This window comes from Macaca thibetana, chromosome 8, assembly GCF_024542745.1.
Source record: "Macaca thibetana thibetana isolate TM-01 chromosome 8, ASM2454274v1, whole genome shotgun sequence".
NCBI classification, from domain to species: Eukaryota; Metazoa; Chordata; class Mammalia; order Primates; family Cercopithecidae; genus Macaca; species Macaca thibetana.
Window position 1 is genome coordinate 178657 of NC_065585.1, and position 21169 is coordinate 199825.

The 21169-nt window shown below is 46.3% G+C and overlaps 1 protein-coding gene and 1 pseudogene across 1 annotated transcript in view; one reads left to right on the forward strand and one right to left on the reverse strand.

The window, feature by feature from the left end:
* Nucleotides 1-21169, reverse strand: part of LOC126960995 (UPF0488 protein C8orf33) — a 200659-nt gene that overhangs the window by 100782 nt on the left and 78708 nt on the right. The window lies entirely within an intron of this gene.
* LOC126961581 (thyroid receptor-interacting protein 6-like) lies at nucleotides 9701-13279 on the forward strand (annotated as a pseudogene).

Sequence of the window (21169 nt, forward strand, 5' to 3'; positions counted from 1 at the left end):
CCTGTCTCAGCCTCCCAAGTGGCTGGGATTACAGGCATGCACCACCTCGTCCAGCTAATTTGTATTTTTATTAGTAGAGACAGAGTTTCTCCATGTTGGTCAGGCTGGTCTCAAACTCCCGACCTCAGGTGATCCACCCGCCTTGGTCTCCCAAAATGCTGGGATTATAGGCGTGAGCCACCGCACCTAGCCTATAGAAATTTAAAAAAAAAAAAAAAAAAAAAAAATTCCTGGCTGAGGACCCAGTCTGAGATCACCCATACGTAGTTGTCATGTCCTTCCATCTGGAGTACTTCTTTAGTCTCTTTTTTCTTTTTTTCAAACAGAGTCTTGCTCTGTTGCCCAGGCGGGAGTGCAGTGGCATGATCTCGGCTCACTGCAACCTCCACCTCTCGGGTTCAAGCAATTCTCATGCCTCAGCCTCCCAAGTAGCTGGGACTACAGGCACCCGCTAATTTTTTTTTTTTTTTTTTTTTTTTTTGTGTGTGTGTGTGTGTGTGATTTTCAGTAGAGACGAGGTTTTACCAAGTTGTCCAGGCTGGTCTCAAACTCTTGACCTTAAGTGATCCTCCTGCCTCAGCCTCCCAAATTGCTGGGACTACAGGCATGAGCTACCGCACCCAGCCAGTCTCTTGTCTTTCAAAGATAAATGTTGCCATCTTTGAAGAGCATGAGGCAGTTACTCTGTAGACTGTTCTTTACCTTGGGTTTGTCTAGTGTTTCCTGATGATTTTGCCAGGAACCACAGAAGAGATGTGTCCTTGGTGTGTCATATCAGGAGGTCCATGATCGGTTTTGTGGTCCCTTTCACGTGATGTGATCTTTATCACTTGGTTAAGACTGTGACTGCCAGGCTTCCCCACGGTAAAGGACCAGCTGTGGAATAAGTTCTTTTCCCAGGAGCCTGGTACCTTTCTGTGGAGAATAGTTTTTAGAAAACAAGATCTGGGTGTTAGGTGTGCTCACTGTCATGAGGGTGTCACTGCTTCTGGGGCTTCTCAGCAGAGAGCTAGGAAATAAATGTATGTGTTTCTATGTAAACACACCATCTTGTATCAATTTAAATAGCCATCAATGTATTTAAAACCATGAATTTATTCCAGTGCCATGAATTCCAGTCCAGTACCACAGGGTTCAGTCTAGCCTTCCTTCTCTCCATACTTTTTTTAAAACAAAAATTTTTAAAACAAAAATATGATCCCTATTATCCTCAGTATTTTTACACAATAGATTTTCTCAATCTTGGAATATACTAAAAGTAATTTTTGAATTGTTAATCCATAACCACTGTGTAACAACAACCTGTTGATGGTCCAATATCTGTCTACTGGCTTTTGCACTTTGATTTGAGGCTCTGTAGTCAAAATACTTCATAAAAAAGATACTTGAGTCTTTGTTTTGTCTTGGTTTTTTTCTCTTTCATGGTGGCTATATTATTCACATGTAACAATTCATTGTATTTGTTTCTGTTGTGTTCCGTATTAGTGGTTTCCCTCATCCTTGTTGATTTTCTTTTTTTATAGGTAAGTGAGCTCCCTTTTTAAACTATGAAATTCTTCAGAGGGACATTAGGAAAAGAGCGACATGAATAAATACTGAAGTCTATCTTGTTTGTCCATAGACTCAATATCATGAAGATGAAAATTTTCCTAAATCGCTTTGTGAATTCAGTGCATCCCCAGTCAAATCCAGACAGGAAGCATTTGGGAACTAGTCCACATTATCTCAGTTCACCCAGAAAAAGACACATGTAAGTAGCAGGTGTCTTCATGTTTGTTTGGTAGCAAATAAAGACATCCACTGGACTAGCATAAGTTAGAAGGGCATTTCTTGTCATGGGGAACAGGAGGTGAGTGCCATCAGGAGCAGCTGCAAGCTCTTTGTTCCTCCGCATCCATTTCATTCTTTTTTCTTTAGATGTGGCAAGGAAATGGCTGCTCCACAGTCTGCTCTCCAGTTCACTTGTCCTCACACGTCTGGGGACAGAACCAGTCTGTGAAAGTTGCTGTGTCCTCAGTTCATGGTCTGTAGGAGAAAGTCTGACAGGGCCAGCCTCAGGCGGGTAACCCAGTTCAGTCACCTCTAGGACGGCAGGGTGTGGGTCTCGGCCCGCAGGCCAGTGCCAGTGGGTGGAAATCAAGATTTCTCTTTTGGGCATGTTAAGCTTGAGGTGTCTGTGAGATACAAGAGAAGTTGAGATCTCAGTTCACTATTAATCTGGAGCTTAAAGACAGATTTGGGATGGAAATGTGAATTTCGGAGTCATTAGCATTTTTCTTAAATGAGATACGCATCTTTGGGAAAGCATGAGTTACCCTGGGAAGATCATTAGAGGACTTGGGACAGAGGCCTAAGATTCCCCAGCTTTGAACATTCTGGTGGATAAGAGAAGCAACAAAGGCACCTGAAGGGAAGAGACAGAGCTGACCAGGGGAGGAGCCATCGCATCAGACATTGAGGAGGAGGAAGTTGAGACTTGGCTTCAGGGAAAGGGCTGGTGGTCCTGCCAGGGCCCATCTCGGTGTGACAGGGACAGAGGCTGGGTGGCATGTGAGGGTGACAGAGGGACAGAGGCTGGGTGATGTGTGAGGGTGACTGGAAGGTCTGCACAGTCAAGGAGAGCAAAGGCGGGGACTGGTGGAGCTGAGAGGGAGGGAGAAGGAACAAAGATCCCCTAGAGGTCAAGGGGTTAGTCTTGGATAGACAGATACCTCCTGCATTTCCAAGAAGAAAGGAGAAAAATGGGGCAAATGTACTCAGTTTGTAGGTTTGGTGGGATGGTTTCAAGGATGCAGGAGGCAAAGACCTCAATTGCAAATGGGGAGGGAGAGGTTGTGAGAAATTTGAAGAGCGAAGAAAGTGTGGAAGTGTCGACTTGAGGATGGGAAGGTCAGTCCCACAGGCTTCAGCCTGTGCTCACCCCAGAGGCCAGCACTCCACCCACAGGGTGTTGACTGCGCAGACTCCCCCGACCCCAGGTCTCACCATCACCTCCACCACAGCGCTTTTTCCCAAGGCAACACCCAGAATTTCAACAGCAGCATGGCCCTGTTACCTTCCTAACTCGCCTGCCCAGTCTTCCAACATCGTGCTGGCCAATCTGCTGACATGTGCCTCCTCAGTCAGGCTCCTCTCTGGCCTCATATTTCTCCCTTTCTAGCCTGGATTTGGTTACTCGTTGTTCCAGTAAATACTTGTTGAATGCTTTCTATCTGCCAGGCATCTGGTGCCAAGGTGCAAGGATACAACAGGAACAAGAGAGGCATAAGTGCCTGCCTTGTGGAGTTTACGTGCCAGTGGGAAGAGAAAATGACTTAATGGTGACGATTGCTGGAAAACAGCACAAAAGCTGGGGGGATCAAGGTCTGTGTGGGGTGATGATTGCTGGAAAGCAGCATGAAAACAGGGAGGGATCGGGGCCCATGTGGGGTCCAGGAGGGGTTTGGTTTTAAATGGGGAAGGTCTCACTGAGATGACATTTGAGCAGTGACTCAAAGCACATGAGAGAGTGTCAAATGAAAATAAAAGGATATTCATGTATCAGGCAGAGAGAATAGTTAATGGGACACCAGGCCTGAGACCTGGAGTGTTGCAGGGCAGCATGGCTAGGAGTAGAGTGAGCAAGGGAGAGAGGTGCTGGGGTGTGTCATGAAGGTCTGTGGCCATGACCAAGACTTTGGCTTTTACTCTGTGTGAGAAGGGGAGATCCTGGAGGGTTCTGAGCAGAGGAGGATGACCTGACTTGCATCTGAATATGATCACTGCTGTGTGGAGAAGACTGTGCATTCCTGACTGTGTTTGCTCCCTTCTGACTCCATTTGTTCCTGCAAGTCCGCCCTTCCCATCACCTCAGTGCCATTGGGAGACGGCCACCAGGAGACCCACTGCAGCTGAGGCACAGGGTAGGCCACACTGATGGATGCAGTGGACTGTGCAGGGGTCACAGGAAGGAGCTGCCTAGGACAAGTAAATGACCAGCTCCTCCTGGTCCCTGGTGCTGCCCAGCGTCCAGCCAGACTTGACATGTTTGGGGTACTTCATCCGAAGCCTAGGGAATTTTAATTTCATTACGTCGTCATGTTTCCAAAGAGAAAGAGTCTTGAAATTTCTGTCAACCACAATTTGTTTCTTTCTTTTGACCTTGGTAATGTCGTCAGAAATGTGTTTCTCAGGGAACAAATACCAAGTCCATATGATGGAGAAAGCCTAGGTCATATATTTACTGACTCCATGGGCCTGAGATGCCTCTGTTCAATGGGGGCTGGGGCATGTGGAAGATGATAGGAAAGCCCTCTTTTTTTTTTCTTTTTTTTTTTTTTGAGACGGAGTCTCGCTCTGTCGCCCAGGCTGGAGTGCAATGGCACAATCTCAGCTCACTGCCAGCTCTGCCTCCCGGGTTCACGCCATTCTCCTGCCTCAGCCTCCCGAGAAGTTGAGATTACAGGCACCCGCCACCACACCTGGCTACTTTTTTGCATTTTTAGTAGAGACGGGGTTTCACTGTGTTAGCCAGGATGGTCTTGATCTGACCTCGTGATCCACCCACCTCGGCCTCCCAAAGTGCTGGGATTACAGGCGTGAGCGCCTGGCTTTTCTTTTAAAAAAAAAAAAAAAAAATCTTAGTAGACTAATTATGTTTCTCAAAAGACCCTTAATTATTTAGATAAGTACTTAATAACTTACCAAAAACTGGGCCTTCACGATCACAAAACAGAAATTGGAGAGAGGAGAAGAGAAACGAAAAAGAAGGAGGGGAGGGTGGAGGGAAAAGACACTCATTCTGTCTGCTGGGATTGGCAGTCTCAGTACTGACCCCCAAACTTCCACCGTAAAAGGTCCATCCCTTTCTCCCCACGGCGGCCGTGTGGCCCCTGCCACGCACTCATTGCCCTAGCTACTGCATAGGACTCCGAATGGTATTTGTAAAAGGGCTTGAAACTGCCCCTATAAACTTTATCAAATTAGTCGGGGAAGAATAGGGGAGAAATGAAAGTAAACGAAGCTTGCAGCACATTCAGCGTTCATCATTCGGTCAGCCTTCCCCCGACATGCTTCCACGTAGGCGTGTGTGCCTGTGTCCTGGAGTCACGTAGACCCTAGATTACAGTTCCCTTCAACTGCTCTATAGATGACAACTTGAACATTATGAAATGCTAAGTTTTCCCTTTGAGATACGCCTTCAGGTCCTGCATACCATACGACTACTGACTGAGCTGGTCTGAAGAACCCCACGAGGAGCTGCCCACACCAAAGAATGCAGTTTCCACATCCTGGTGATGTCATCCCCTCTGCCCTGGCCAATCAACTACCCCAGTTTTCCAGCCCCTCACCCTCCATGATCCCCTTAAAAACCCCAGATGGATTTGAGGGTCTCCTCCCATCTCCTCACTTGGTGCCCTGCAATAATTAAACTCTCGGCTGCATCCCTGCTGTCTCAGTGTCATTGGCCTTTACTGTGCAGCCAGCATACAAACCTGTTGGTCCTGTAACAGGCTTACATCAGTGAACAAGTGAGAACTGGTGCCCACCCCCACCCCTGCCCACTCTGGTGCTGCCTCAACTGTCCTGTGATCCCTTCTCACCTCATGCAGGGGCTGGGGCCCACCAAGGACTGCAGCACTGAGGTGGTGACATCACATGCTGCACGGAAGCCCCTGAGAGGGTTGCGGTCCAGATTTCAAATGTGGCTTGCCCACTTTACATTTTTTTAATTTTAAAATCAACGTAATTCTAGAAAATGCAAATTTGAAAAAGGGAAAATATGTGTCACACATAATTCCACCACTTAACACATTCCCTTAACACCACTTCCAAAGCCAAACCTTAGTGTCTATTAAGCTCTCTCTAGGACCATTTTTGGCAGGAACATGAAAGAATCCTTAGCAAGTTTAGATGGACAGAAAAATAATGTAAGCGAGGAGGAAGGATTACACATTGTATCCAGAGGTATACGCTTTACACTGTAGGAAAATAGCCTGTGTGTGGCATGGCAAGAGTGGTGTTGTCTTCAAGCAAAATTGCCATAATGGCCAATGGTTGACTCCTGCACCAAAGTCTTTACACAATGCCTTTAGCATAGATAAACCCTCATAAAGATGCTTACCTAACTTCTCCAGCAGTCATGAATTTTGCAAGAAAGTCTGAGATGTGACAGCTGCACATGTTTTACCAAAAAAGCTTGCTCTATAAACAGTACTTTCTGGAGGACAGGTGTGGGGATCGAAACATCGCTTCTGTTTGCAAATTCCTATTAAATGTTTATTTTCTGAGGAACTGGATTTGTCAGCCTCTTTCTTCAGCCTCTCAGCTTTTGAGGGTAGGTTTGCATAGACCTGCTCACCATGGAACATTTGGCAGTCCCAGCTGAGAGACCAAGGAATGGGTGGGGAAACCCCAGAGTGGCAGTCACTTCCATGTGCAGTTGCTGCGGCTCACTTTTTAGACACTTGTGGACAACCTCGTGAGTGTGGGGACTCCCTGAAAATGCTGGCGGCTTTAGAGGGATTGGGAATGGAGAGCCATCTGTCACACTGTGGTAAGGAAGGGTGGCGAGCAACACTGCAGTGTGATGGCCACTTCTGTGGGCTGCCCATTTGGTGAAGAACCCAGCTAGCAGCAGAAGTTGATGTAAAATGGCTTGAGGAGGAATTGTCATTAGAGAAAAGATCTTTTTAAAGGCGCTCTGTGGTCAGAAGTCAGCTTAATTAAAAGCAGATATTCAGGCTTTTATATATTTTGCAGTGGGGGGAAGACCTTTCAGCTTTTTTCTATTTTGGACCCTGTTTCTGGGGATGTTATTTTCAGTCAACTAAAACACCCTCCACCCTTTTTATATTATGTTTGGCCCCTCTGGTTTGATGGCATGACTTTTGCCTTCTGGAAAGCTTAAGAGCTCCTTAATTTGGCTCCTCCAAGACTTGTTCTTCCATTTCCTTCCACTTCTGCTTCTCCTTCCCATTGCCATCTTTGATACCACATGCAGAAATCTAGAGACTTAGCAGCCCTGAGACCCCCTGAAGAACACAAAAAGGCAACACACATCCCCTTTTGGGAGTCTCCTGCGTTCCTTGTAGAGTCCCGAGTCGTAAGAAGGTTTCTCTCAAGTGTAAAGTTCTGCTGTCTTTGGCATTGAGTTCCTGATCCCTCTAGCTTGGGGGATACCAGGAATTATTTTGTACTCTGAGAGAACAGGACCTTTGGGTATATAGTGGTTGACAAGTCCCTGGTGAGGGCTGCAGTTTTGGAGATGGCTGACGGTGTTTGCCATGAGTGGTTATTACTGTAGGGAGCTACTCATTTCTTTATGTGTTTAGATAAGAAAAACATGGTTTGGACACCTGGAAGCCATAGAAACACTCACCACTGAGACATAGCCTCCTGTGGGGGATGGGCTGATTGGTGACAGGCCACTCAGCCTCAGGGGAATGTCTTTGCTGGGAGGTGCACTGTGGAAGCATCACTGTGTCCCGTCCCGTGGCATTGCCCCCTTTTTGGGGACCCAGGATTCTGTGTAAAATGGAATCCTTGATTTTGGGAGATCTAAATGTTGCACCTGCTTTTCACATATATATGTATGTATTAGAGCCGGGAAACTGCAAGTGCCTTCTTGGCCCTATTAGTTAATGGGCTCCACCCGGAGCTCGGTGGTCCAGTTGGAAAGTGGAGGCCCAATTTGAAGCTACCTATGTAAATGAAATTAGTTTCCTGCCGGGCGCGGTGGCTCACGCCTATAATCCTAGCACTTTGGGAGGCCAAGGTGGCGGATCACGAGGTCAGGAGATCAAGACCATCCTGGCTAACATGGTGAAACCCCATCTCTACTAAAAATACAAAAAATTAGCCAGGTGTTGTGGCGGGTTCCTGTAATACCAGCTACTTGGGAGGCTGAGGCAGGAGAATGGTGTGAACTCTGGAGGCAGAGCTTACAGTGAGCTGAGATCATGCCACCGCACTCCAGCCTGGACGACAGAGCGAGACTCCATCTCAAAAAAAAAAAAAAAGTTTCCTTATAAAATGCTATGGTGAATTCCTGTGATTTTGTGTTACCTTGGCATCCATGGCATCCATTTTTTACTGTCCTATAACACACTCAGACTCCTTTTTAAAAACCTTAGGCCGGGAGCAGTGGCTCATGCCTGTAATCCCAGCACTTTGAGAGGCTAAGGCGGGCAGATCACAAGGTCAGGAGTTCAAGACCAGCTTGGCCAATATAGTGAAACCCCGTCTCTACTAAAAATACAAAAATTAGCCAAGCGTGGTGGCAGGTACCTGTAACCCCAGCTACTTGGGAGTCTGAGGCAGGAGAATCGCTTGAACCCAGGAGGCAGAGGTTGCAGAGGGCTGAGACCGTGCCACTGTACTCCAGCCTGGGTGACAGACTGAGACATCTCCAACAACAACAAAAAGTTCCTCCCTGGCTTGGCACGGTGGCTCACCCCTGTAATCCCAGCACTTTGGGAGGACAAGGCAGGCAGATCGCCTGAGGTCAGGAGTCCGAGACCAGCCTGGCCAGCATGGTGAAACCCCATCTCTACTAAAAATACAAAAATTAGCTGGGCCTGGTGGTAGGCGCCTGTAATTCCAGCTACTCAGGAAGTTGAGGCAGGAGAATTGCTTGAACCCGGGAGGTGGAGTTTGCAGTGAGCCAAGATCCCGCTATTGCACTCCAGCCTGGGCAACAGAGCAAGACTCCGTCTCAAAAAAAAAAGAAAAAAAAGTTTAAATTCTTGCTCTGTGCTTTGAGATGTAAATTTGTTATCCTTTTTTCCTCTAAAACTCAGTAAGGTCTTTGGTCATGTGGGACAGATTAACTTGTTTCATTTGCAAAGTTTGAATCCAACTGTTGTTTTAAACTAGTGAGTTTTACCTATTTCGTTGCTAAAATTTTAAAATCAAAGCTATAAAATCTTTGTATTTTATTTGTGTGTGTGTGTGGTGTCTACATGGTACCAAATTGATTTATAAATAAGTGCTCGTAAGTTAATAAGCCCAGGCCGGGCGCGGTGGCTCAAGCCTGTAATCCCAGCACTTTGGGAGGCCGAGACCGGCGGATCACGAGGTCAGGAGATCGAGACCATCCTGGCTAACCCAGTGAAACCCCGTCTCTACTAAAAAATACAAAAAACTAGCCGGGCGAGGCGGCGGGCGCCTGTAGTCCCAGCTACTCGGGAGGATGAGGCAGGAGAATGGCGTGAACCCGGGAGGCGGAGCTTGCAGTGAGCTGAGATCCGGCCACTGCACTCCAGCCTGGGCGACAGACCGAGACTCCGTCTCAAAAAAAAAAAAAAAAAAAAATAAGCCCAAATATTTTTCAAGTTCATGTGACTTTAGTAATCTTTGGTAAATAAAACTAGATTTTAAATTGTGGGTGACATAGGAATGTCTTCAGGATTGTCAGTATTAATTTAGACACGTTCTCCTTGGTCTACTAGTCAGACAGGTTTAGAATATCTCTGCTAGATGTTTTAAGGTCATAAAACTGTTGATTCTGTGATATTTTTGATACTTGTTTAACTTGTCTGTGAGCTTAGGTCTTAGACCCATTCAATTATGGGCTCTAAACAAATGGCCATGGTGAGGCCTGGTGACGTGTGGAGTTCTCTCTGCCCCAGCTGTGCCTCCTGACTATGCTGGGAGATGCAGACATATCTTCACATCTGTCCTCTGTGATGAGCTCTCTACATGTAAATTCAGGACCCAGATGGGCCATGCTCTTCATACTCATCCCTGGGTGCCATGTGGGTATTCCCCAGAATGTCTGGGGAAGACATTAGGACGGTACTTGTGTCATAGTTTCAAAATTATTTTCAGTAATTTTAAATCGTAAAGTCACATTTTGCCCAGCACTTTGGGAGGCTGAGGCAGGTAGATACTTGAGGTCAGGAGTTTGAGACCAGCCTGGCTAACAGGGCAAAACCCTGTCTCTACTAAAACTACAAAAATTATCGGGGCATGGTGGCACACGCCTGTAGTCCCAGCTACTCGGGAGGCTGAGGCAGGAGAATTGCTTGAACCCAGGTGGCGGAGGTTGCAGTGAGCAGAGGTCATGCCACTACACTCCAGCCTGGGTGACAGAGTGAGACTCTGTCTCAAAAAATAATAATAATAAAACATCAGGATGTGGTTTGTTTTTTTCTTTTCCTTTTTTTTATTTTAGTTTGAGATGGAGTCTTGCTCTGTTGCCCAGGCTGGAGTGCAGTGGTGCCATCTTGGCTCACTGCAAGCTCCACCTCCTGGGTTGACGCCATTCTCCTGCATCAGCCTCCCGAGTAGCTGGGACTACAAGTGCGCACCACCACACCCGGCTAATTTTTTTTTTTTGTATTGTGTTTTTTTTTTAACTAGAGACAGGGTTTCATCGTGTTAGCCAGGATGGTCTCGATCTCCTGACCTCATGATCTGCCCGCCTCAGCCTCCCAAAGTGCTGGGATTATAGGCATGAACCACCGCGCCTGACCGTTTTTTTTTTTTTTTTTTTTTCCTTTTGTTTTGTTTTCTGGAGACAAAGTCTGGCTCTGTCACCCAGGCTGGAGTACAATGGTGTGATCATAGCTCACTGCAGCTTCAAACTCCTGGGCTCAAGTTATCCTCCTACCTTAGCCTGCCATGCAGCTAGGATTATAGGGGTGTGCCACCACACCCAACTACCTTTATTTTTAAGTTTTTTATTTTTATAGAGACAAGGTTTCACCATCTTGCCCAGTGTCATCTTGAACTCCTGGGCTCAAGCAGTCCTCCTGCCTCGGCCTCCCAAAGTACTGGGATTACAGGCATAAGCCACCACACTCAGTGGTTTTTGCTAAAGAAAAAATAATTTTCTCTAGTTTAGAGGTTATTTACAGGTTGTTTCAAAATGAAAGAAAAATCATATAAGTCTAAATGGATCTAAAAGTTGGGAAAGGGAAAAAAGTAGAAAAATGTGTAAGAAGTCATAAATGGGCTATGGAAGTCTTGTGTAGTCAAAAGCTGAGACTGGATGGATTAGTTTATAAGGTTGTATTAAAATTAGCTTTAGTATTGATAATGGATTAATACAAAAATAAAATTTGGTTTTCTCTTTTGAACAATAATTTCATGTATAATAATATTAATAACAGAAAAATATTTTTATTCACCTTTTGAGTAAACTCCAAAAAAAAACAAGGAGAGGAGAGACAGATTCTGTCTCATGCTGTCTTTCTTAGGTCTTTTAATTGTTCCAAAAACTGAGTCTCCTCTCTATCATTTTTTATTATTTTAATTTATTTAGTTTTTCTTCTGTCTATCAAAGTGTAGAGGTTTTTGCTTTCTGAAATCTTTGAATTACCACTTCGGCTAAATGAATGACTATTATCTTACAGTGAACTGTCATCCTATGTTGATCAACTGTTTTAAACCTTTCTTATTTTAATATCAGGTGTTTTAAATCTTTGATATTCGACATACTTCCCAAAATCACATTTCAAATTCTAAAATTAAGTTTTTTTGACCTGAACTAACTTGGACATAACAATTAGGGCCCCTGGTGGCCAGGCACGGTGGCTCATGCCCGTAATCCCAACACTTTGAGAGGCCAAGTGGGCAGAACACTTGAGTCCAGGAGTTCAACACCAGCCTGGACAACATGGTGAAACCCCATCTCTGCAAAATATACAAAAATTAGCCGGGCATGGCAGAAAAAGTTTTCTTTTCTGGAGTCCCAAACGAGGTACAGGACGAAGAGGGGTTGAAGGCCAGAGGCCCCGGGCTTTAAGACCGCTGTCTGGAGTTGCCTGTTACAGGCCGTCAGGGCTCACCTGACTGCCCCTGAAGCAGCCAGAGCCCACCAGACCCCCTCAGGGGACAGCGATCCCCTGAGGTATCCCGGGGCCACCACCGGGCCACGGAGCAGCACTCCAGCCCCACTCCAGGGTCATTTTTTGTCCTCTCCCATCTGAGCAGTGTTACCAGGCCCCAGGGGGACCTGAGAATTAGGGCCGGCCTGGGTGGGGTCCCATGGAGTACTCCAGCGCACTCAGGGGCTCCCTGCAGACGGGGGGCCTTCGCCCCGGAAGCCTGGACGCTGAGATAGACTTGCTGAGCAGCACGCTGGCCAAGCTGAAGGGGGGTCGGGGTCATGCGCCCCTGCGACCAGACCAACAGGCAGAGCCCCGGCCACCTCCTGCCTCCCGCCCGGGCTCTCTGAAGCCGAACCCAGCCTCGCGCTCCCCGCGTCTCCCTATGGGGCCCCACTGCAGCCTCTTATGCTGCCGCCAGCCCCCCCGGCCGGCCTTCCCCGTGCAAGCGAAGGTGGCACAGTCAGTGAGGGGCTGCGGCCCACCCAGGCGGGGAACCTCTCAGGCCTCTGGGCCCCTCCCGGGCCCCCACTTTCTGTCCCAGGCCAAGGTGAAGTCTGGGGGCCTGGCTATAGGAGCCAGAGAGAGCCAGGGCCAGGGGCCAAAGAGGAAGCTGCGGGGGTCTCTGGCCCCGCAGGAGGAGGAAGAGGACGCGAGCACGGCCCCAGGTGCCCCTGAGCCACCTCGGGAGGATGAGCTTGTCAGGCTGTCGAAGAAGCAGGTGCACGACATGAACCACCCGCCCAGCTGGGAGTACTTTGGCCAGTGTAGTGGCTGCGGAGATGTGGTCGGGGATGGGGCTGGGGTTGTGGCCCTCGATTGCGTCTTTCATGTGGGCTGTTTTGTGTGTTCTACATGCCGGGCCCAGCTTCGGGGACAGCATTTCTACGCCATGGAGAGAGGGCGTGTTGCCAGGGCTGCTACGTGGCCACCCGGGAGAAATGTGCCACGTGCTCCCAGCCCACCCTGGACCGGATCCTGCGGGCTATGGGGAAGGACTACCACCCCAGCTGCTTCACCTACGCCCCGACGGTACCCCCTTCACGGTGGACACTACCAGCCAGATGCACTGCATTGAGGATTTCACAGGAAGTTTGCCCCAAGATGCTGAGTGTGCGGTGGGGCCATAATGCCTGCGCCAGATGAGGAGGAGACTGAGAATTGTTGCTCTGGATCGAAGTTTTCACATTGGCTGTTACAAGTGCGAGGAGTGTGGGCCACTGCTCTCCTCTGAGGGCGAGTGTCAGGGCTGCTACCCACTGGATGGACACATCCTATGCAAGGCCTGCAGCTCCTGGTGCATCCAGCTCTCAACCACCTTCACCACTGACTGCTGAGTCTTCCTAGAAGTCCCTGCTGGGTTCTCAGTTCCAGTTCCCACCCTTCAATCGATCACCCTCCCTGACATCCCCCTGTATGACTTCCTCACCAAATGCTGTCTCCTCTTTCTCCAATCAAGAAATAATAATCCCTCGAGTTTACAAAACAAAACAAACAAAAAAATCAGCCGAGCGTGGTGGCTCACGCCTGAGCCTGGGAGACAGAGGTTGCAGTGAGCTGAGATCGTACCACTGCACTGTGGCCTGGGTGACAGAGCAAGACCATGTCTCAAAAAAAACCAAAAACACAACTTGCCACATTGTGTCCAGGCACAGTGGCTCATGCCTGCAATCCCAGCACTTTGGGAGGCCAAGGTGGGAGGATCACTCACAGAGTTCAAGATCAACCTGAGTTAAAATATAGCAAGACCCTGTCTCTACAAAAAAAAAATTAATTAATTTTGAAAAAACAATTAGGCCGGGTGCAATGGCTCACGCCTATAATCCTAGAACTTTGGGAGGCCAAGGCGGGCGGATTGCCTGAGCTCATGAGTTCAAGTCTAGCCTAGGCAACACAGTGAAACACCATCTCTACTAGAATACAAAAAATTAGCTGGGCGTGGCAGCATGCACCTGTAGTTCCAGCTACTCAGGAGGCTGAGGTAGGAGAATTGCTTCAACCCGGGAGGTGGAGGTTGCAGTGAGCCGAGATCATGCCACTGCACTCCAGCCTGGGTGACAGAGCAAGACTCCATCTCCAAAAAAAAAAAAAAAAAAAAAAAAAATTAGGGCTCCTGAAAGGCCAAAAGAGACGTATTAGGCTAATTTGGTACATTACAATTATATAGGAACCATTGTCAAATAAGAAATGGTGTCTAGGCCGGGCATGGTGGCTCATGCCTATAATCCTAGCACTTTGGGAGGCCCAGGTGGGCGAATCACCTGAGGTCAGGAGTTTGAGACCAGCCTGGCCAACATGGTGAAACCCCATCTCTACTAAAAATACAAAAATTAGCTGGGTGTGGTGGCACATGCCTATTTTAAGTTTCTTCATGATGTTTTTAGTTGGCTCATTAATGGAATAAGTTCTTTTTTTTCCATTTTGGCATACAAATTCTGTCTCTGTCTCTCTTTTTTAAAAAAGAAACAGGCCGGGCGCGGTGGCTCAAGCCTGTAATCCCAGCACTTTGGGAGGCCGAGACGGGCGGATCACAAGGTCAGGAGATCGAGACCATCCTGGCGAACACCGTGAAACCCCGTCTCTACTAAAAAATACAAAAAACTAGCCGGGCGCGGTGGCGGGCGCCTGTAGTCCCAGCTACTCGGGAGGCTGAGGCAGGAGAATGGCGTAAACCCAGGAGGCGGAGCTTGCAGTGAGCTGAGATCTGGCCACTGCACTCCAGCCCGGGCTACAGAGCGAGACTCCGTCTCAAAAAAAAAAAAAAAAAAAAAAAAAAAAAAAAAGAAACAGGATGTTACTCTGTTGTTCAGGCTGGGGTGCAATGGCACAATCACAGCTCGCTACAGCCTTGACCTCCCAGACTCAAGTGATCCTCCCATCTCAGCCCCCACAGTAGGTGGGACCACAGGTGTGTGCCACCATGCCCAGCTAATTTGTGCGTGTGTGTGTACAGAGTCTTATTATGTTGCCAAAGCTGGTCTCAAACTCCTCAAGCATTCCTCCTGCCTTGGCCTCTCAAAATGCTAGGATTACAAGTGTGAGCCAACACACACAGCCCAGATTCTCTTTTTGATTGTAATCCTTCTGCACATTATATTTCTACTATTCAAATTATTGTTACATATCTCTCATTTTACTTCTTCTGAGAAAACAAAAATGGTATTTGTATTAGTCTGTTCTCACGCTGCTGATAAAGACACATCCAAGACTGGGCAATTTATAAAAGAAAGAGGTTTAATGGACATACAGTTCCACATGGCTGGGGAGGTCTCACAATCGTGGCAGAAGGCAAGGAGGAGCAAGTCACATCTTACATGGATGGCGGCAGGTGAAAAGAGCTTGAGCAGGCAAACTCCCATTTTTAAAACCATCAGATCTCACCAGACTCATTCACTATCACAAGACCAGCACAGGAAAGACGCACCCCCATAATTCAACCCCCACCAGGCTGCTCCCATGATGTGGGAATTGTGGGAGCTACAATTCCCATGAGATTTGGGTGGGGACACAGCCCTTCAAAATGAGATTTGGGTGGGGACAGAGCCCGACCATATCCCTATTGCAAAGACTAGAGATGGTTCAACAAAGCTGGCAAATCTCCCTCATTTGGAATCCTGCTGGGCCCAGTCTGTTTTCCGTCAGCAATGCTCTGCTGCTAAATCTATATATCAAGCACTCTCCCTCTGTGCCCAGGGACTCCTCCAGAAGAGGAGGGCACTTGAGATAATAAGGGTGGGTTTCACAGAGTGGAGTGTAGGAAAATAACCTGTTGCCTGGCAAGAATGATGCCCTCTTGAGGCAAAGCCACTGTGATGAGCAGTGGTTGACTGCGGCATACGAAAGGGTCCTGTGGCAAGGTCTTTACACAATGCCTGTGGCATGGATAACCCCTCATAAGGATGCTTATCTAACCTCCCCATTGGTCACAAGTTTTGCAGGAAAGTCTGAGACATAACCAGCTGCACATGTTTTACCAAAAAAGCTTGCTACTTTTTGGAGGGCAGGTGCAGGGATCCATCATCTCAAAGCTGCCTAAGACATGACTTCTGTTTCTAAGTCCCTGTTGAATGTTTTCTTCTGGGAAATGACTTATCAGCCTCTTTGACCTCTCATCTCCCTCTGCCTTTGGCGGTAGATATGCATAGACCTGCTCACTGCAAAACATACTTCTCACATGACATAATGAGCAATCTGGGGCCATTTTTTGATGTTTGATTATTGTCAGTGTTTAAGTCTCACCCTCCCTCTTTCCTTTGTGCTCACACCTGGGGAAACTGGTAAGAAAGCCTGGGTGCTCCCTTCTTTGGTAACACCAGAAGATTCGAACAACACAAGCCCCTGCCTGCATGTGGGGACTCTCCCATCAGTCCCACCCCAACCACAATAAAAACCCAGTCCAGCCTCCTTTCCTTGCTGTCTCAAGCCATTTTGGACCCGCCTGGGAAGCCTCGCTGCTGCCCTCAATTATGTATAAAATAAACCTTTTCACACCCTCCTTGGGGTGTGTTTATGTAACATCATCAGTCTCAAAATTGTGGGTGGGTCATCTGAGTCTGCAGGTAACCATACAGTCGGCACTGTCAGCAGATGTCTGGGTGATGACCGTCCCACCCAGTGGTATGTCTTCCATTGCCTCGGCATATTCATTCACCAGCTCTCTGCTGGCTGGCCAGCATGTGCTCTGAGCTGTGCTGCTTTGTGTGTCGTTGTTGAGTCCAACAGAACCCTCCAAAAAAAGCTCCAGGGCCTGGGGGGAAAATAGGGCCTTTACTGGGCAAATTTCAGCTGGACCACCCACCTGAGGCTTGAGGGGCAAGAATCACAGTCACCACTGGCCCCTGTTGTGTGTGGGGAGGGGTGGGGAGCACCCTGGCTCCCAGATACCCCATGTGGCTTCTTCTATGTGCAGAGTTTTCTCTGCCCATGGGCTAAGCTCTGAGCATTTCCAAAAGTCAGAACATCAACTGTGGAGACTGCTCCCCTATGGAAATTTGACATAATCAAATGATGGGTTAAGGATAAATGTCATAATGTGGGTATTGGAATAACCAGCTAGCCATTTGGAAGATAAAATTAGATCCATTCTCCACACCATGTAGCAGAATAAACTGCAAATGGAACAGAGAGGTAATTGTAAAGAAACAATACCAAACAAGTACTAGATGAAAATATGAATAAATTATTCTAGAAACTGAAAGTTAGGGAAATTTTACTATTACTCAAAATCAAGAAACAAAAGAGAAAATATCCATAAATTTAACCACATGAAATTTTTTTACATGATCAAAACCAACAAAGTAAAAAAATGACAAACTGAGAAAAATATTTATAACATATTACAGATAGCACATATAAAATAATATACAAAAGATTATTTTAAGATTAGAGTTGTCAGGCCAGGGTAAGTTCATACCTGTAATCCCAGCACTTTGGGAGGCCAAAGTAGGGGGACCACTTGAGCCTAGGAGTTCAAGACCAGACCTGGCAACATAGGGAAACCCTGTCTCCACACAAAAAATTTTTAAATTAGCCTGGCGCGGTGGCACGCTCCTGTGGTCCCAACAACTTTGGAGGCTGAGGCAGGAAGATTGCTTGAGTCCAGGAGGTTAAGGATACAGTGAGCCATGATGGCACCACTGCACTCCAGCCTGAACAACAGAGCAAAACCCTGTCTAAAAAAGATAGGGTATCATTTTCAAGAAATGTTGAAACCACTGAGTAACACAAGTGAACTCCAGTCCTTACCTCATACAATATATAAAAAATGACTCAAAATGTATCATCAATTAAATGTACAAAACTTAGAAGAAGAAAATATAGGAGGTCGGGCGCCTTGGTTCACGCCTGTAATCCCAGCACTTTGGGAGGCCAAGGCAGGTAGATCACAAGGTCAGGAGTTGAAGGCTGAAACCCCATCTCTACTAAAAATTGGCCAGGCATGGTGGCAGGTGCCTGTAATCCCAGCTACTCAGGAGGCTGAGGCGGGAGAATTGCTTGAACCCAGGAGGCAGAGGTTGCAGTGGACTGAGATTGCGCCATTGCACTCCAGCCTGGGCAAAGACCAAGTCTCAGTCTTAAAAAAAGAAAAAAGAAAAAAAAAAAAACTTAGGGGAAAACCTTAGAGACCTTGACTTGGCAAGAATTAATTAATTTCATTATTATTACTTTTTGTTTTATTGAGTGCTTGTGTGCTAAACACTAAGCGCCAAGGCTACATCAGTGAACAAGCAACCTCCACCTCCCAGGTTCAAGTGATTCTCCTTGCCTCAGCCTTCTGAGTAGCTGGGATTACAGGTATCCGCCACCATGCCCAGCTAATTTTTGTATTTTCAGTAGAGAAGGGGTTTTGCCATGTTGGCCAGGCTGCTCCTGAACTCTTGACCTCAAGTGATCTTCCCACCTTGGCCTCCAAAAGTGCTGGGATGACAGGCGTGAGTCACTGTGCCCACCCAAGAATTTACTAAATAAGAAACAAAAAGTATGAACTTTCAAGGAAAGAAATCAGTTAATTCATTTATCAAAATTTAAAACTTTTGCTCTTCAAAATGAAATGAAATGAAAAGGCACAACTGTGAGAAAATATTTGCAAAACATATATTTGCAACATAGGACCTGTATCCAATCCTATAAATAATTGATAACTCAATAAGACAAATGACTATTTAAAATGGGCAAAAAATGTAAACAGCTGCTTCACCAAAGAATATATGTACATAGTAAATAAGCACATGAAAAGATGCTCAGCACCATTAAGCATTAAAGAAATGCAAATAAAAACCACAATGAGGCTGGGCACGATGGTTCACACCTGTAATCCCAGAACTTTGGGAGGCCAAGACAAGTGGATCACTTGAAGTCAGGAGTTTGACACCAGCCTGGCCAACACAGCGAAACCCTGTCTCTACTAAAAATACAAAAATTACCCGGGCGTGGTGGTGCACGCGCGTAATCCCAGCTAGTTGGGGGGCTGAGGCAGGAGAATCACTTGAACCCGGGAGGCAGAGGTTGCAGTGAGCCGAGATCATGCCAAGGCACTCCAGCAGAGTGAGACCCCATCTCAAAAAAAGAAAAACACATGAGATGCCACTGTACTCCCATCAGCATGGCTAATTTTGTATAGATTGACAATACCAAGGGTAGGCAAGTATATGGAGCAACTGGAGCTGCCACATACTGCTCAAGGAGGGTAAAGTGGTGAAAAACACTTTAGAAAGAGGTTGACAGTTTCTTTAAAAGAAACAAAAGCAGGCTGGGTGCAGTGGCTCACACCTGTAATCCCAGCACTTTGTGGAGCAGAGGCGGGTGGATCACTTGAGGTCAGGAGTTCGAGACCAGCCTGGCCAACATGGTGAAACCCCATCTCTTCTGAAAATACAAAAATTAGCCAGGCGTGGTGGTGTCTGCCTGTAATCCCAGCTACTCAGTTGGCTGAGGCAGGAAAATTGCTTGAACCCAGGAGGCAGAGGTTGCAATGAGCCTGGATCATGCCACTGCACTCCTGCCTGGACAACAGAGTGAGATTCCGTCTCAAAAGAAAGAAGAGAGACAGAGAGAAAAAGAGAGAGAGGGAGGGAAAAAGAGGGGAAGAGAGAAAGAAGAAAGAAAGAAGAAGAAGAGAGAGAGAGAGAGAAAGAAAGAAAGAAAGAAAGAAAGAAAGAAAGAAAGAAAGAAAGAAAGAAAGAAGAAAAGAAAAAGAAAGAAAAAATGAAAGAAAGAAAGGAGGGAAAGAAAAGGAAGGAAGGAGAAAAATGAAAGAAAGAAAGCAAAGAAAAGAAAGAGAAAGAAGAAAGAAAAGAAAGAAAAAGAAAAAAGAGAGAAGAAAGAAAAAGAAAGAAAGAAAAGAAAGAGAAAGAAAGAAAGAAATAAAGAAAGAAAGGAAGGAAGGAAAGAACAAAAAGAGAAAGAAAGAAGGGAGCACAGATACACACAAAAACATACAAATGTCTGTAGCTAAAAAATGGAAACAACCCATGTCCAGTATCTGGGGAATGGATTAAAAATTGTGGTACGTACAATACAGTTGTTGGGAGTCTTGCCCAACAATGTAAAGGAGCACACCATTGATACACACAGCAAATGGCTAAATCTCAAAATACCTCTGCCGAGTGAAAGAGGCTAGATCCACCCATACTCCAAAATAATATATCTTCTATGATTATATAATACCATACAAAGTACAAACTGAGTTAGAGTGACAGAAAGCAGACCCAGGGATGGGGGCGTTTGGGGTTGATGGACATGTTTAGTATCTTAATCGTGGGGATAGTTTCACAGGTATCTACTTATGTCAACATTTTCATCAAACTATACTTAAAGTACGTGCAATTTATTGTCTGTGCAATTTATACCTCAATAAAGCAACAAAAATAAAGCAATAAGGACATAGCAGTCAAATATATTTTTAAAAATCAATGTATTATCAGCCTTATAGTATATTTCCCCATAAGAAATGTTTATTTCTCTTCTCTGAACACAGTATTTCTAAATATCCTCAGTTGTACATATTAATTAGGTTGAGGATAAACTGAATGATAGTTAATGAAATCAAATCCGAGGTCATGAATTTTAAATTGATTTTTAAGTTTACTCTTTATCACTTATCTGGTGTCAAATTGATTACCTGTAAGTTCTCAGGTTCCATCAAAAAAACACTATCAGGGATTTCTGGCAATTTTTTTTTTTTTTTTTTCCTGAGACGGAGTCTTGCTCTGTCACCCAGGCTGGAGTGTAGTGGCGTGATCTCAGCTCACTGCAAGCTCTGCCTCCCGGGTTCACACCATTCTCCTGCCTCAGCCCCCCAAGTGGCTGGGATTACAGGCGCCCACCACCACACCCAGCTAATTTTTTGTGTTTTTAGTAGAGACGGGGTTTCACCTTATTTGCCAGGATGATCTCTGTCTGACCTCGTGATCTGCCCGCCTCCGCCTCCCAAAGTGCTGGGATTACAGGGATGAGCCACCGCGCCCAGCCTGATTTTCGGCAATTTTTAATCTTAAACATGGCACTTTGCCCAGCTGAAAAACGACATTTTCCTAGTCACCCTTGGAGCTAGAACTGGTAACACACTTTAGGACAAAAAGATATTAAGTAAAAGTCGCAGGGTGCAGTTCTGAAACAGCTGTTTCACGTGGGGTTGACTGAGCATACATTTGCTTTTGTCTTTTGTTTTTTCTCATTCTGCCTGGAATCTGGATGTGATTCTAGTAGTGAAGCAGTCTTCTTGCAATCATGAGGCAAAAAAAAAAAAAAGAAAGAAAGAAAGGAAGCTGCTTATTAAGATGGCCAATGGGAAATAAAGGGGGAGCCTAGAGGCCTGGTGGCACTGTGTGGCCCTAGATGGGCTCCATATTCCTAGA